The sequence below is a fragment of the Pinus tabuliformis genome, chromosome 4_2 (genome assembly GCF_031772625.1).
Source record: "Pinus tabuliformis cultivar Carrire ecotype Pingquan chromosome 4_2, CPIR1, whole genome shotgun sequence".
In the NCBI taxonomy this organism is placed as follows: domain Eukaryota; kingdom Viridiplantae; phylum Streptophyta; class Pinopsida; order Pinales; family Pinaceae; genus Pinus; species Pinus tabuliformis.
This window is the reverse complement of record NC_142304.1, coordinates 505265807-505281507: the sequence shown is the minus strand read 5'-3', so window position 1 is coordinate 505281507 and position 15701 is coordinate 505265807. Positions and strand designations below refer to the sequence as shown.

Genomic DNA, 15701 nt, shown 5'->3' with positions numbered 1-15701 from the left:
GCTTCGTGTTCAACAAATCGAGGGAAATGCTCTGCTGCTCAAATGATCTCTGCCAAGTTACTTCCAGGGGGAGCTTTGAAGAGTTGCTTAAAATGTGCAATGCCCAATTTTGAGAGCTGGTGAAAAGTGTGAGCAGTGCCACCTTTTGGAGTGGGCAATTGCCAAATAGTGTTGGCAGATTTCCTTCCTTTGGCAAAATTTTGGAAGTACTTTGTGTTATCATCTCCTGCTTTGAGCCAGATGGCCCTACTCTTCAGCCTCCAAGTTTCCTCTCGATCCTTTAATATGCTAGCATGCTTGTTCTCCAATTCAATCAGATGGGCTTTATCTTCAGGATTGGTAAAACCTCTGTTATTTTCATCAATGAGACCAGCAAGGTCAGCTTCCACCGCACAAAGAGTCTGACTGTCCTTCATATTTTTGTCTTTAGCCCATTTAATGGTGAGCTTCTTTAGGTGGAGTAGTTTGTGGCATAAGATAGCTGCCTTAGATAGAAGCTGGGAGGGAGGATTGTGTGCCCAATGTGTCTTTACCATCTCAGAGAAACTCGGATCTTGTAACCAAACTGAATTGAACTTAAAAGGAGCCCGAGGTTTGGTGGGCAGTTCGGTGATTTCCAAATAGCTGGGAGAGTGGTCAGATATGCCACCAGAACCCACCCATTGCTTGTAATGAGAAAGGGTCTGAAGAAGCTAATTCTTAATGACCATCCTGTCCAGCCTCCTGGCTAGGGCTGCCTCCCCTATTCTTCTATTCCTCCAAGTAGGTAAGGGCTTTATCATAGGCACATCAATGAGTTGTGCCTGTTCAAGAAGGGATTCCATGACTTCCGAGAGAGGATCGACCTGGGCAGCTGATCCCCACGACTCACTATATCCAATGGAGAAGTTGAAGTCTCCTCTTAGAATGAGGTTGTCTACAAAGGTCAGAGATAATTTTAGGAGGTGATTCCAGAAGGCCTCTCTTCCCTAACAAGGCCCATACACATTCATAACCTTGAGCTCCTTACCCAAATCAGCAGAGTATAGGTCCATTCCCATATATCCCCTGCCTCCCCAAGTTGCAAGGGCTTTGATAGTGCGAGGGTTATAACCAATAGCCGATCCCCCCGAACGACCCGAGGCATCAAGAGCAGTGAAGGTCCATCTAGGGCAGATGGACTGTAATGTGTTAGAGACAAGCATGCCTTCCCCTAGGGTTTCTTGTAGAAGGATAATGTCAACAGGATCAACAGAGAAAAGTCTACGAAGGGCTAGCTTTTTGGGGGAGCTAGCCATGCCCCTACAATTGAAAGAGAGGTATTTCACGGGGAAACAATGGCAGGGGTTGGCTTTGCTCTAAGAACCCAATCAATAGATGACTGTCTCCCAGGGAAGACCTCGGCCCCTGCTCGAAGGATAGCATGTGATAAAAATGTTTTGCGGCCCCGAGATGGTCTGGTCAATGAGATGGGGGGAGTGAGTCCTAGGCCTGGGAGGGGTAAGGAAAGACCTGTTGATGTCCGAGACATAAGATTATAGGGGCAACGGGGATCCAGAGGAGATGAGGAGGGTGGACTATGACTCACAGGGAGAATGGTGGGGGGGGTGGTGGAGTCAACCAAAAAATGAGGGGGGGGGGAACTACAGAAAATGGATGCAGAATGAGGGATGCAATAAGAATGAGATGCAGGCAGATGCATAACATTAGAAATATCAATATAAGATAGTAAAGGAGATGAGGGAAGAGGAGTACCTGCTGATCGAGCCACTTCCGCCGCTGCTCATGCTAAAGTCAGTGGAGGAGATGGGGGACCAGAGGATGTACTCACTGCAGGGCTCACAAGCTTGGATGGAGTCGCTTTGTGAGGTGGTTTAGGGCCTAGTTCAGTGTTCTTCCTGTGTTGAGCTGTAGTACCATGAGAATATGTCGATCTGTGCATTATTGCTGTCTCTTGTGCTTGGTGACCAGGGGGAAATCCTTGAAAATGTGGCCAACCTTATGGCATCTGCGGCATCGAAATGGCACACCCTCATAATCCAGTATCTGAACCCTGGTGAAATTCCTCCACTGTAGAGTAATTTTATCTTCCAAGCCCTCCCTAGTGTCCAAATGTACCAATATGCGTGCTAAAGAGCGATTTTTGGACTGCACAACGGTTTTATCATAATCCAAGTATGTACCAAGAGTGTTACCTATTTTGATGAAGACTTCTTCGGACCAGTACTATAATGGAAGCTTCGGTAGCCTCACCCATAGTGGACCTGCTCCAATCTGCTCTCGCTTTAGGTCAAAAAGAGGACTCCAACGCTTGAGGAGCACTGGTTCCATTTCGATATGACAGGAGTGAGCCAGAGCTAGATTGGTGTAATCCTCATTCGCAAACCAGAGAACAAACCATCCTCGTGCTAGGGTTTGTACCGCGGGAAGTTGTTGGAAGGTCTGCCCCCAAATCTCCTTTACCCAGTGCCCTAATCGTTCTGCTGTATATTTTCGTCTACGAACCCTGCCTACCAGAACCTTGTTGGCATTATCTGCGATATCCCCCATTGTAAGACCTTCTCCAAACTTGATGGTGTAGTCTTTCCCAGAGGCTCTGATGCACTTTGATTTTTTCTTCTCGGTGCGTGACACAGTAGGGTGCGGTCGCAGATGATCGGCTGGACTATTAGATGTTGCTAGAGTATCCTCAGCTTGAACCCCAACCACAGGCGTGACAAAACATCTTGAGGGTTTGCTGGATACCAATGGCACGTACCCAGATCCAGTATTAAGATCAGCTCACTGGGAGGGGTTTTCAGCAAGCGGCCCTTGATGAGGGTTAAGGTTAGGGTTTTGAGGAAAGTAGAGGTCGACAGGAGGAGTTGGGTCGAATAGCGGGATGGAGTAGGAGGTGAGAAGATTGAGGGTTGTGGGTGAGAGGGGTGGGCAGTCCAGCCTGGGAGAGTCAACAGAGAGGAATCCGAGGTGGGGAGAGTTGTCAGGTGGCCCAGGCAAGGAGACAACCGGCCCAGGATGCGAACAGGACGGGACGAAGGAGGCGGCAACTGACTTCTGAGCAGGATTATGGAAAATGACCTGATTGGCTAACGGATTCGGTGAGTAATCAACAACATTGAGGTCCATTCCATCCATGCTAACTGCAGAAATTGATAGGTGCAGGTAGGGACCGGAGCTGCGGGGAAAGTCGGGTTGACCGCTATGGTTGGGAGCTCTCTGTTAATCAGGGTTTGATTTGGATGCAGGTCGATGGCTGCAGAGCTCCTCCATCCTCCCATCGATCCTTGGAGGAGGTTGTACCCGGGCTGATTAATCAGTTAACTAACAAATCTCTTAGATAAACTGTTGTCTCACTGCACAACTGACCTTCAACTGACTCTAACAATAGTTAGAGTTCAGTTAACTAAATACAACTGAACTAGATTACTAAAATTTAACAATCACACATGCGCCATAAGTGAACTCCAAGCCCTCTAACTCGAATTTACTGAGCTAACTGAGTGATAAGAGCCATGTCACACAAGTTAATTACCTCCAAGTTGTCCTGCTGATGTGGAAATTCGATTTACTCAATTTGACTAAGGCAAAGTCAAATTGAGCCTTTCTTGCTACTTTTTTCAATGGTCCCTATTTCTGCAAATGTGATAAGCTTTGAAGGATCACTGCATTGACCTCTGCTTATTGTTCCTAAGCTCTGGCAAGTGTCTTTTGTGACTAAATTATCCTGTCATTGTCCGCCTTACAACTTTTGATCTCTACCTTTAGACTTCTCAGTGTATCTGCTATATCAAGAGAGTACTCATCTCTTTGTTGCTCAACTGACCTATAAGGAGAGTCACGTGAATTGCAATCCACCATCTTACTTGTCATCTCTGATCTTCTACTTCCTGTAAACATGTCATGTTAGATAATCCAAATCCAAATATAAACATAAGCAAACATACCTTAATGTGTTTCAGGGGAGGTTATCTCGTTTGCACAATCAATCTATATTAGCAGAATATACATGTATATAAACACCATGACATCAACATATCAATCAACATAACATACCAACATCATCAAGATGACACAAGACTACAACAATGACCATCACGAGAAATAACTAACATACATGCATGGTGAACACAGACAACCATACATGCATACATAACAATAACATCTACCTTGAGGTTCAGTGCTGCAACCTCACTCTGATACCATTTTGTAACATGCCACCCCACATTTACCCAATTTCACAAGCTTGCTAGGGTAAACATGAGATGAGTGTCACTACGACATGACCCGACCTCCAAGTTCTAGTTAAGGAAGTGGGGCCTACAACATCGTTCAGGGACTACAAATCACTCAGGAGCTGAACAAACACCCCAGGTAATCAATCCCTGAGTTGGAACTTTGTTTCTCTGACCCAACACCCCGACCAAATGCATAACAAGGCAAGAGTGCGGTTATAGACCTCCAATCACACACATAGGCTTGCGTCCATGCATTTATGGCCTAAACTCTTTAGTTCTAAGTATGCGGTTTTGAGATTTGTGCCACCTTTCAGGCCAGCCTTGATACCACTACCCATAATTCCCTGGAACTTTCCAGAATCATAATTTACATGATGACAATGCCAAACAATCAAAACTCAAGCAAGAACTTGACCTAGATTGCCTAATCCATGCAGACATTTCATCAAACATATGATAAACATTTAAGTTATAGGTCATGAATGTCTATTTGATCATAAATTGACAGTCTTCATCTGAGAATCACTAAGAAGGCTCTAAACCCTCTCTAGCTAGCTGCAACAACACTTGTTAGTCCATACCTTCATCAACCAATCAATAAATTATCCAAACATGTTAAGAGCCATAGATAGGTTACATCATATAACCAACAAATAACCAACATAGAAACCATGGCAACTCAACCATAATATCGACATCGTAACTAGTACAAGTATTCATAAATCACAAGAGGAAAATAACTCTTATTAACATATGAAAAATCCAACCAAGTTAGGGACTTCCACATACCACCCGACCATGGATTGGGATGAAACAAATCTCTCTTTCAGGCAATCACCCACACATCGTATTCCAAGCATGAATGTGGGATCTCATGGAATAAACCAAAACGAAACCAACCAAGGCTTCCAAAGCCCAAATCATCTCAACCCTCATCCATAGTGACTCCACCTCTACGGTATGGAAATCAATCACATCAACCAAATCGGTCTCTCCCCAAGCTATCTAGGGTTCCAGGAGCTAGTAACTCAACCCATAGCCTTCCAGGGCTCCAGAGAGTTTGTTCCAACCACGGCTCCAGGGACTAGTAACTCAACCCACCAAGGGCACTAGGAACTAGTAACTCAACCCAAGTTGTTCCAGGGCTTCTAGAGCATTTGTTCCAACCCACACCCACAAGGAACATGAGCACCAATCAACAAAAACAAGTGTAAAAACCCACAACATCATGGCTATGCAGTAAATGGTAAGGCAAGGTTAAAACCATTATCAATCTAGGAAAATCTCCACGCCAATGATAGCACATAACTAGAGAATCACGTGCATATACCATGCATCCATAAATCAATAAGGAAATCACACATGCAACCTATTTACTTGCAAAGCAATCCAACTATAGTTGTTGATCCATTTGTTCCCTTGCACTTCTTTGCTTTCCTTTGCCTTCTTCCTCCAAATAAAGTGAATGCCAAAATGCTCCAATAATGCTCCAAGATTTCTCTAAGTGTGCAAGAGTATGAGAGCTCCAAAACTAAACTGACAAAAAACTATGAATTGATCCTCAGACACCTTTTTATCAATGAGGCCTTTATTTTCCTCTATTTTCCCTTGCATGCAAATATGTGTATCTTCACCTTCCTTTTCTCATATTTTCCTTTATTTTCATAAATAAATGCCAATTATTGTCACTTTTCCTTTGCCAATTTCGATAGCCATTAACTAATCACAAGTGATAACCATCACTACGTTTTTCCCAACATTCAACTTGAAATATGTGTCCCATGACCTTGGTTTTATTTTATTTATATAGAAAATTAATTAGAGTTGTCACAAAAAGAATGACTGGTGGGTGGAGGTGATTTACCTTTGGATTCCCTGTTTCAGCTGGTGGAAAGAATGATCGGTGGGTGGAGGTGATTTAACTCTGGACTCCTTATTTTAGATGGTTGCATTGAGTAACTTATGGGTGAAAGTGTTTGGGCCTCTGGAGTCCCTGTTTTAGCTAGCAATAACGATTTATCCTTTGAGCAATCCTCCTCAAGCTATGGAATTTGGCTCGAGGGTGATTAGTTGTAAGAAAGGCTTCGGTGAAATCCAATTTAAGGTTGGGCGTAAAATCATAGTCCCAATCTCAGTTGTCAGACTAACTTTATAAGATAAGTGTTTATTCAAGCTCTTGTACATTTAATGTTATGTATGTGTCTAGTGCGTTGATTTAATGCCCATGTTGATGTTGATAAACGTTGAATTCCTGTGTGAATGGATAATGCTAAATTTTGTGCAATTGTAGAGGAATGGTTAACTCTTGAATGATTGGTATGTTAATGCTTATTTATACTCCTTTGAATTGAATGTTACATGTTGGCCACAATGTGGATAGCTTGTTTAGATTAACGTCAAGAGATGTTGATTTATTCCAAGGTTTGAAGGTTTTAAATCCCTGTGTTGGTTGAGCATAAGTTCTAGTTCATGGCATGTAAGTAATGAATATGGAAATTTGTTATGGCCTAAGTTTGAAATGTTTTATAAGTTGCCTAAGCATCAAAGATGGGAAATATTTGTTGATAATTAAATTTATTGGCATTGAATGGCAATCTCTGCTCATAATTAGACTACTGACATTGAATGTTGTAAATATGCCCCTTGGGTGTAAACAAAGAACTGAGGTGGGACAACTTTGTTTGCATATATATATCCATACGAATGCATATCTAAAGGTATGTGTGCACACGCTAGGCCAAATCTTGGCAAGCTCAATGGATAAGTCGAAGAGTGTTGTACGTATAATCATATATGTATTATGCGGGGCTGGAACTCTTAAGGTTCCAAAGGAAATAGGCCTCAAGCATCGGCTCACCATATGGGTAAGCGTTATGACCAAGTGCCAAGGTGGAGGCCCGACCCATTATAAATATGCATATGAGCCTAGGAGGGTCTAGGCTTAAGCCGTGGCACCATACAATTAAGTGTTATAACTGAGTGTCAAGCAGGGAAATGACTTAAGGTTGGGTACAGGATTTAAATTGTGAATCGAAATTGGAGAATTGACACGGTACGAATAAATGGGGGTCCGCATTTCTATCGTAGCTGTTAGAGTGTTTTGATGTTTAATTGTCGTTGATGTTTGGGTCCAAAACTGAATCTTTGTTGTCAAATGCGCAAAGGCACCAATGCCGTCGAATGACCCCAAACATCGTATAATGAAATAAATTTGGTTTTGCGAGGAAGGAAGGTATTTTGTGGGACCCCAAGGCCACACAGGTCAGTGACATGGACACGGGGTGATGTGGTGCTCATGTAACGTGACACATGGCACACCTATTCGATCCTTTGGTGGGTCCAAAGGGGCCAAAGGCAAGTGACACATGGTAGGACGCTGCATGGTTTGGGTGACGTCAACACGATGTCCTGCCAACTTACATCATATCAGGTCCTCGAAGGTTTGACAGCGAGAGGGGGGTCGATAAACAAAAATATTCGTGACATTTATCAGGAAAAAATTGGGCACCGACTCGCCGAGTGTGAGGCACTGAAGGTAGTTAGGGAGATGGCTGACAGACAAATGTCAGGAGATATATTATCTCCGATAGGTGACAACAAGGTTGTCGTCTCAGAGCACCAAACCACTAGTGAAAACCACAGGATGTGCAGAAAGTGTTGGCCAACATTAACGGAGGTCAACAGATGCAAACATTTATGGCAGTCAACAAGGATTCACTAAATCACTGGTCATCGAGTGGACTTGAAATTGTGACAAAGTGCAGAGGATGAAGAACCAGTAGGGATAGACCTCGATGGACGGAAAAATTCTCCTGTCTGAAAACACAAAAAGAGTTTGTCTTGCCTCTTGACCATTGGAGAATTCATGTGAACGAGTTGAGGGAATTGCTAGGGAAGCATAGGGTTACGTGGTAAAGCCATGGTGGCATCTATGAAGGATGTCCAGGAACTCATGTAGATAGCCACGTGGGTACCGTGTGGCAGACCAAGATGACATGTCAGATTCTGAGAGACTAAATTTTAAAAGGTTGTAACTCTCGATCTGGGAATCAGTTTGAGGCAAACTTTATGTCGTTGGAAAGGCCTTGACGAGACGAACACAATGGTGCTATTGGTTTTGAGTTTTGAAAAGGTTGAAATGAGTGAAAAGTTTAGACCTCATCTCCATAACTATACCTTGGAGGTTGGATCAACATAGTAACATGCCTTCTATCACTCTTAGTCAGGTCTATGGGTGGTAAGGGGGTGTGTTACATACTACTTGCTTCATATGCTTTTGCTAACAACTTGTCTTTTTTCTGCTACCTACAAACATGAACTCTTCAATTATTTGTGTATTCATATGCCACCTTGTTACTATAATTTTCAATCACTTGTTTGATAACAATCACAATATTTTTTTTTTAAATTCGTGCTCTGATACCAAACTGAATCAAGATCTCACTCTAAACTGAGCTCTATCTTTCTATTTGGATTAGTGGACTATTAAATCTTCATGAGAAATTTGTTCCCCTCATTCTAACAGTCAAAATCTGCTTGTAGGTATGACCACAATTCAAAGTTCAACATTTAATCATGTTGGTTTTGGCCTAAAACTTGCACATGATTGCCAAAATCCAAATGATCCTTAGTTGCTATGCTATCTATATATTTACACCCAGATACTTTATCTTTGAGTGTGAAATCCCCGAGTGCCCAGACTCTCCTTCGTACTTTCTTTAATAATTTGGAGGTCCAACTTTCCTTTGCTTGACCTCCGATTAGATCAATTGGATGTTTTTATTGTCAAATTTAACTCATAAGAAATTTATGTGGGGTCCATTTCCTCCTTGAAGACCATGTTAAGTCTTTGGTCTATTGTCCACCCTTTTCCTTTCTTCCTTTCCAATTACACAAGTGGAGACTCCATGCCATGGATATGCTTTGCCTCTCTTTTATGGGTCCATGCCTTCCTCCTTCAATCCAGGATCTGGCTATAATATGTTGTGCTCTAACTTTCACTTATTTGGATTACTTGGTACGTGGATGGATTTAGACACCTGATATGAACTTGGATTGAATAACCTTTATATGCTAAATGAATGCTTTACTTGGCCAAAAAATTATTTGGTGCGAATTCAAAATCCAGAATTTGAGTAATATTATATTGAGCACTTCTTGTGGTGCCATATTTGTTTACAGGTTGGATATATCCGAGAGTCCAGATAATAAGATGATTGGGGCCTACCTCACTCACATGCGACTCTGACATCTCTCAAAACCAATTTTCTTTTAATCAACTCGAATGTGAGTCCCCTACCAGAATTTTGATAAATAACTGTGATTCGTTTATCAAGTTTCCGAATTCCCATATGCTAATTTGTGTTACCAAATGGCTCATAGATCGGATATATTCATTTGCACCATGTTGCAACTCAATCCTTCGACTTCAAAATTTTACCACAAACCTAAACTATTGCATTCAATGACTCACAACCATAGTCAGATTTTGTACGCAGAGAATAAGGAATCCACTTTTCTTTGGTATTATACAAATCAAAATTAAAGACACAAATTACATACAAGGGCATCAAGAGAATACACGCTTTTATAATTTCTGCAAAGAAATATTACAAAAGGGTTTTGGCATGCTATATAGTCTTCCTCCTACTCCACTCTCTCTACACGCACTCAACATATTTTTTTTTCCAACTCAATCTTGGCCTGGATTAAACATTTGCTTGGCTAGACTCCTTATCATGCTCATAAGCTTACACTATATATCCAGAAGATAAACTTCCTTATCATCACAACTCCAAAATATCCTCCCCTAATCTTTAACTAATTCCCAAGATTTCTACAAAGCCTTGAAAACTGCTAAAAATAATTTCCATTACAATGCTTGTCAAACAAAATCTTCTCATCTAAAAATATTCTAGAACATGATTAAAACTTAGGAAAATTACAATAATTTAACTTAAGGTATCCCACTCCCTTTAGTAAACTTGATAATATCTTCTAGGTCTTGTGGACTTAAAGAGATGTTCTTGCATCAAGAGACCTTCACCAAATGTTGAATAAGTACGAGTGAGTCTCCCAAAATAGCGAGAGAATTCACCTTTTTTTCTTTGCCTAACTAAATCCCCTAGTGGAGGGCATAAACTTCAACTTGGTTATTTGTCATGCATCCTAAGCCCCACAAATACTTTCCAACTTTAACTTCCTCGGGGCCATAGAGCAACCCTCCCCCTCTTGCCACCCCTATTTTTTTTTGTTGTAAATCAAATTTTTATTCATAGTTTCAAAAGGAAATACATCAAAGGAAAAATGCGGTAGTCTCACCCCAACCAGGTTTGTTGACTACCGCCGAAAGCATATGACAATTAAACAAAAAACCAAAGAGAGACACAATCCACAATTTCAAAGGCCATAGGCCCTAGTAAATAGACAAAACATATAAAACACCTGTATCCATGTCAGTCGTCAGGGGTGATGGAGGTTGGGTTATCTGAAGCTATACCAAGAGGTGGCAGAGGACGAAAGGAGCATTGGACATGCTCCTTGAAATGGACCATCCAACTCTAATTTCTCGACCTTCTCTGATAGCAACTTTTGGCCACGGCAGGCCACCACAACACGCTCCCTGGTATGACATTGGAAATAATGCATTTTGTTTAGAGTTGCTATCAATTCAACATGCTCATCTTGTCTAACCTTCTCTGAATTCTCCAGACGATCCATAATTTACTTAACCACATCTCGACAATGCTCCATGCAACAGCCTTGTCGCTAAACGTGACCACCCTGACGCACCGACACACGACACCCGAAAACACCACGACGAACTGAACCCCTCGCTGCAGAATGGGCAAAGTGAGGCGACCCCGACTCTCGGATTAGCCCTCGCGTCTACCACCTCGAGCTACTGACCCTGCATGTCTAGAATGCCCCGATCGGCCTCACCTCTGCCTCCTGAAGTTGTGTGGCTGGAACCCTCTACACTTAGACCTTCTAGACTTCCTCCACCACTGCTAGACACTAGCTCAAGCAGAGGTCGAGACTTAGCCACTCTTGGCCTGCCCGAATTAGGCGGCGCCTCGGCTAAGGACTGCCCTAAGCAAGGAACCGACCGCATGCTTGAAACCCAGAAACCACCTAAGCGAGACGAAGACCACCCTTCCAATAGCTCCCAAACAATCCACGTAGGGGTTAAGACCACCATCTCCAACTGAACCTCCTCTCCCTCTGGTGCCAGGTATCCTAGCTTACAAAGTTATTTCCCACCTCAAACCAACAACATACACCCCCTGAAGCAACCCCTCACAATTCCAACAAACCAAAACCCACGACAGGCTCGCCAATGGCACCACCCCGCAGCCTAGGACCCTGTGAATTGGCTGGGGAGGCGCACTTCAATAATCCTGCTCCACCAAAGGCAAATTCACAACCAACCCAGACTAAAACCGCACCAAACAAACCAAAAGCCACAACAAACCACCCCCGTCAGACGCACATACACCACATTCCTTGTAGACTTGCTCTTGCCAAGCCCAATTCGGCAATTGACAACTACCCACACCCACCAGCATGGGTATAACCTTCTACGATAATGTCGACCCTTCGACTAGCTCGGATCAATTCTGTAACACCCTCCTCTTCTCCCAGCACTCCACACACAAGCTCCAAAACTCTCTTCGCTGTAGAATGACCATAATTTATTATTGTATTTTCATTAGTTATGAAATTATGTTTTAATTTAGTAGGAATTAAACACTTAAATTAAAAAAGAAAAGAAAAGAAAAATAATTTATGGATTCTAAAAGATTGATATATTTGTGATGAAATCAAGTTTTTTAATGATTATTGACTTTGAAATATCGAATTATATAAATGACAAATTTGTGATATTATTATTTAATTTGCAAAGTCTTTGTGATTTTTCTTATATCTGTAATATATACTGGTTTGCTTGTTTAGAGTAGCTTGTCTCCTTGCATGGTTCATAATTAACTTTGATCCTTTGGTGATGTTAAAAATGACTCTTAGATTGGTCCACATGGTCTTTCCATCTAATCAATCTAATAGAGTTTAGATGTCCTTACTATTTTCCCATGCTATAAAACATAATTGTCAACAATTTTATGTAATCTCTCTCTCTCTCTCTCTCTCTATATATATATATATCCCTTATTAAGAACTTATCCCTTATTAAGGACTTGGATGATGGCATATTATTGTTATTATGTTCTTACTACATGCATGTTATATGTGTTAGGGATTATTGGTACCTTGGTTTACTCTGTAATCCTTTATTAAGAACTTGGCTGATGACGTATTATTGCGATTATGTTCTTACTATATGCATGTTATATATGTTAGGAATTATTGGTACCTTGGTTTACTATGTAAAACATTATTCTTGCTCATTCCTTGACCAAACAAAATATGCAAAGAGGTTTTGTTTGTTTGAATTAGGTTGATGTTGCATGTACGATCCAACATCCATTTTCCAATGCTTCTCTTCATATATTACATTGTCCCATGGTCTTCTTGTTGTAAAGACTATATATTTCAATTTTCTACCTTCAATTTATTATGATCTCACCTCCTTATTGTTAGGTGACACTCAAAATCACGTGGTTAACACTCATTTTCTATGTGGTTTATAGTACCCAATTGCATTGAATAAGGTGCTTGTTTATTTTCTTGATGATTGTAATATAATTTTACAAAATACTTAATTTACTTTAATTTCACTAGAGTGTTAGTTTGGTGCAAACTTGGTTGGAGGTTTTATTAGCCTTAGGTCTATGCCTCACAAGGAAGGTTTCATGTTGTTTTCTTGTTTGTCTTGATTGTAATTGATTTTGGATCAATAATATGTGTACCCATTGATTATATTGTCATTCCCACAAATTGACTAACTTAAATGAATTTTACATTTCAATAAAGAATTATTCTTTTATCCTTCCATTTTTGTTAATTAAAAGATGTTTTTTGCTTATGAATAAGAGAGGATGTTATTACATTAAAGTGAGGACTTATGTGTCAAAGCCATGTTCTATATTAACAAAGTTTTTTGTGCCATCAATGCTCAATAAACAACCTTTTTTCTCACATTTGCTATACATGTGAGATTATCATACAACATCTTTGTAAAATTAAAGGAATGGATAATACCATCATTTTATATCAACATAGACGTCAACTCCTCAGTTAAGAGGCGTGATATCATTATCAATGAGGTACTCCATATTGGAGTTGGTAGTCTAGTTTATTGATTAGCACCAACTCAGATGGTTGACTCAAGTTTCTTAAAGCTTGCAAATTCTTCATCCACACAACTAAAAATTCTTTGTTTTTTTCAACAATTATGAAGTTAATCAACATCAAGTCAGCTTAAACCATATCTAAGCGAGGTGGACCCTCACTTTCTTATCAATGTGTACTATTGATCTCATTTCCCTCTCATTATTGTATATTTCCATGGTAGAGTTCATCTCTCCATTAAAGGATGGCTGTGATGTGATTCAAAACTAAGGCTTATACTCAATACATAGGGATTAAGTTACAACTCTCGTGTATCTAGTAGTAATGAAGAGTTTTAATTTTTAGAGTTTGTTTGTTTTATAAGTAAATTGTCTATTTACTCTCATTTCGCCATGTTTGTATATTTTTAAGATTTATAAGGTTCTTACTCAATGTTAAATGCAATTCTTTCACTACAACATGCTTACTAAAATTTCTAACATATACACATGAAAGCAAATACTCTAACTTATCCCAAAAAATAAACTTATCGCAAGACTACAACTCAATAAATAACAACAAACTTTTAACATTAAATTTTTTTTTAATAAACATTTGACATTAATACTCTTTTCACATATCTTATAAAAATAAATTTACATTCCAAATCATCAACTCTTTTACAACATAAATGATCTTCAAATTATTTAATTTAATTTGATTTTTTTTGTTGGTTTGTTTTGGAGAAACACTCCCTCCCTCCCGTAAGATGAGGGCACAAAATCTCATTTCTCTTCCCCTTTTACATTAAAATTCCATCTCGAGTCTCAAAAAACCAAAACATTTCCTTATGAGTTGCCACTTCAAGGTCCACATAGCCTCCAACTAGACGGCCACATCAGCAGCTAAGGAGAGTGTTAAAAGGGACAGAGAGAGTTCCTCTTCAGGTCTTGCACAAATGAAACAATACGTCCCTCGAACCCAACTCTCACACATTCACGCAGAGGATAAACCAGAACACAAAGAGAAGCAAGACGTACCTGTCTATCAACTAGGTTTTGATATTCTTCAATTTAGTGTTGGCGCCCATTGATCTTTCACTAAATCCATCAGTTTTGCGCGGATCCGACCAATTGTTTCCCTGGCCGTTGAATTCGCGGAGCAATTTGCTGTCAATCGAGCCCTCGCGAGCTCGCGCACTACCAGGGTTTGAATTCACTCCCCTCCCAATAGGTACGTCAATCGAATTCTTTCTTCGTTCGTTCGGTACTTTGCCTGGTGTCTTTTGCCCTAGTTGGATCTCCATACCTAAGATTTTATGTTTGAAATTTTATGTTTTTGGGGTTTTTTCATTTTTTTAATCTTTAGTTCAAAATTAGGGCGCGGGTTAGTTTGCGAGCTTCTGTAGCTGATGGATCCTGTTCGTTCAAGCTGTGGAATGTTGTTAAGGATTATTATTGGATGTCATGGTCTTCTGTTCTTCTGTTCGTGTCTTGTCGCGTGGCGAAGTGTTTGTCGTAGCTCGGCTCATGTAATGAGTTCCTAGGTTCACTTGCGTGGTTTTGTTTGGGCTTACTGTGTGTGCGTGTGTCGAATTAGAAACTGTAGAGTGACGAGTAGACTGTGGTGTGCCAGCTATTAAGAGGATTGAGGATATCGTGATCAGTTTAGAGGGCTTTCTATTGTACTGTGCAAATGCGAGTGAGTTTGAACTCGAGACCTCTGGTTGGCAAACGCTAATCCATTTGGAAAATTGAGACTATCGTTGAGCTCACCCTAGGTTATAGAGGCCCCAGTACATCACCCTATGGTGTTAGGGCCTACGAAGCATATGGCGTGTGCCAAGAACCATGCCCGTTGGACCTGGTTGTTCATATCGCGACCCTTAGCTTGTAACTGCAACACGCTAACTTCTGGATAAAACAATCTCTGATTATGCAAATGCGTCACTCCTTCGTCAATACGTGAAATGTAACTGCAACACGCTAATTCTGGATAAAACAATCTCTGATTATGCAAATGCATCACTCCTTCGTCAATACGTGAAATGAGAGTCTTTCGTCAGTTGGGCTTTGAATTTCATCCATGTGACAGATCAAAGATGCTTTGCCAGTTTATACCTGGCTTAATATTTGGAATAGAAATGACCTTTAAAGTCACTTTCAGTTTGCAAGTTTTTACACAACCTAATGTTTGAGCAGCTATAAGCAATCTTTAGACCCAAATTGACTTTTGCAATTTGGACACATGTAATATGTA

At 40.7% G+C, this 15701-nt stretch overlaps 1 protein-coding gene across 1 annotated transcript in view; it reads left to right on the top strand.

The window, feature by feature from the left end:
• Window positions 1–14288: 14288 nt before the first annotated feature.
• Window positions 14289–15701, top strand: part of LOC149170215 (chromatin modification-related protein EAF1 B-like) — a 112226-nt gene continuing 110813 nt past the window's right edge. Inside the window, 1 exon segment of the mRNA XM_089428942.1 lies at window positions 14289–14675. The gene's annotated coding sequence lies outside the window, so the exon portion shown is untranslated.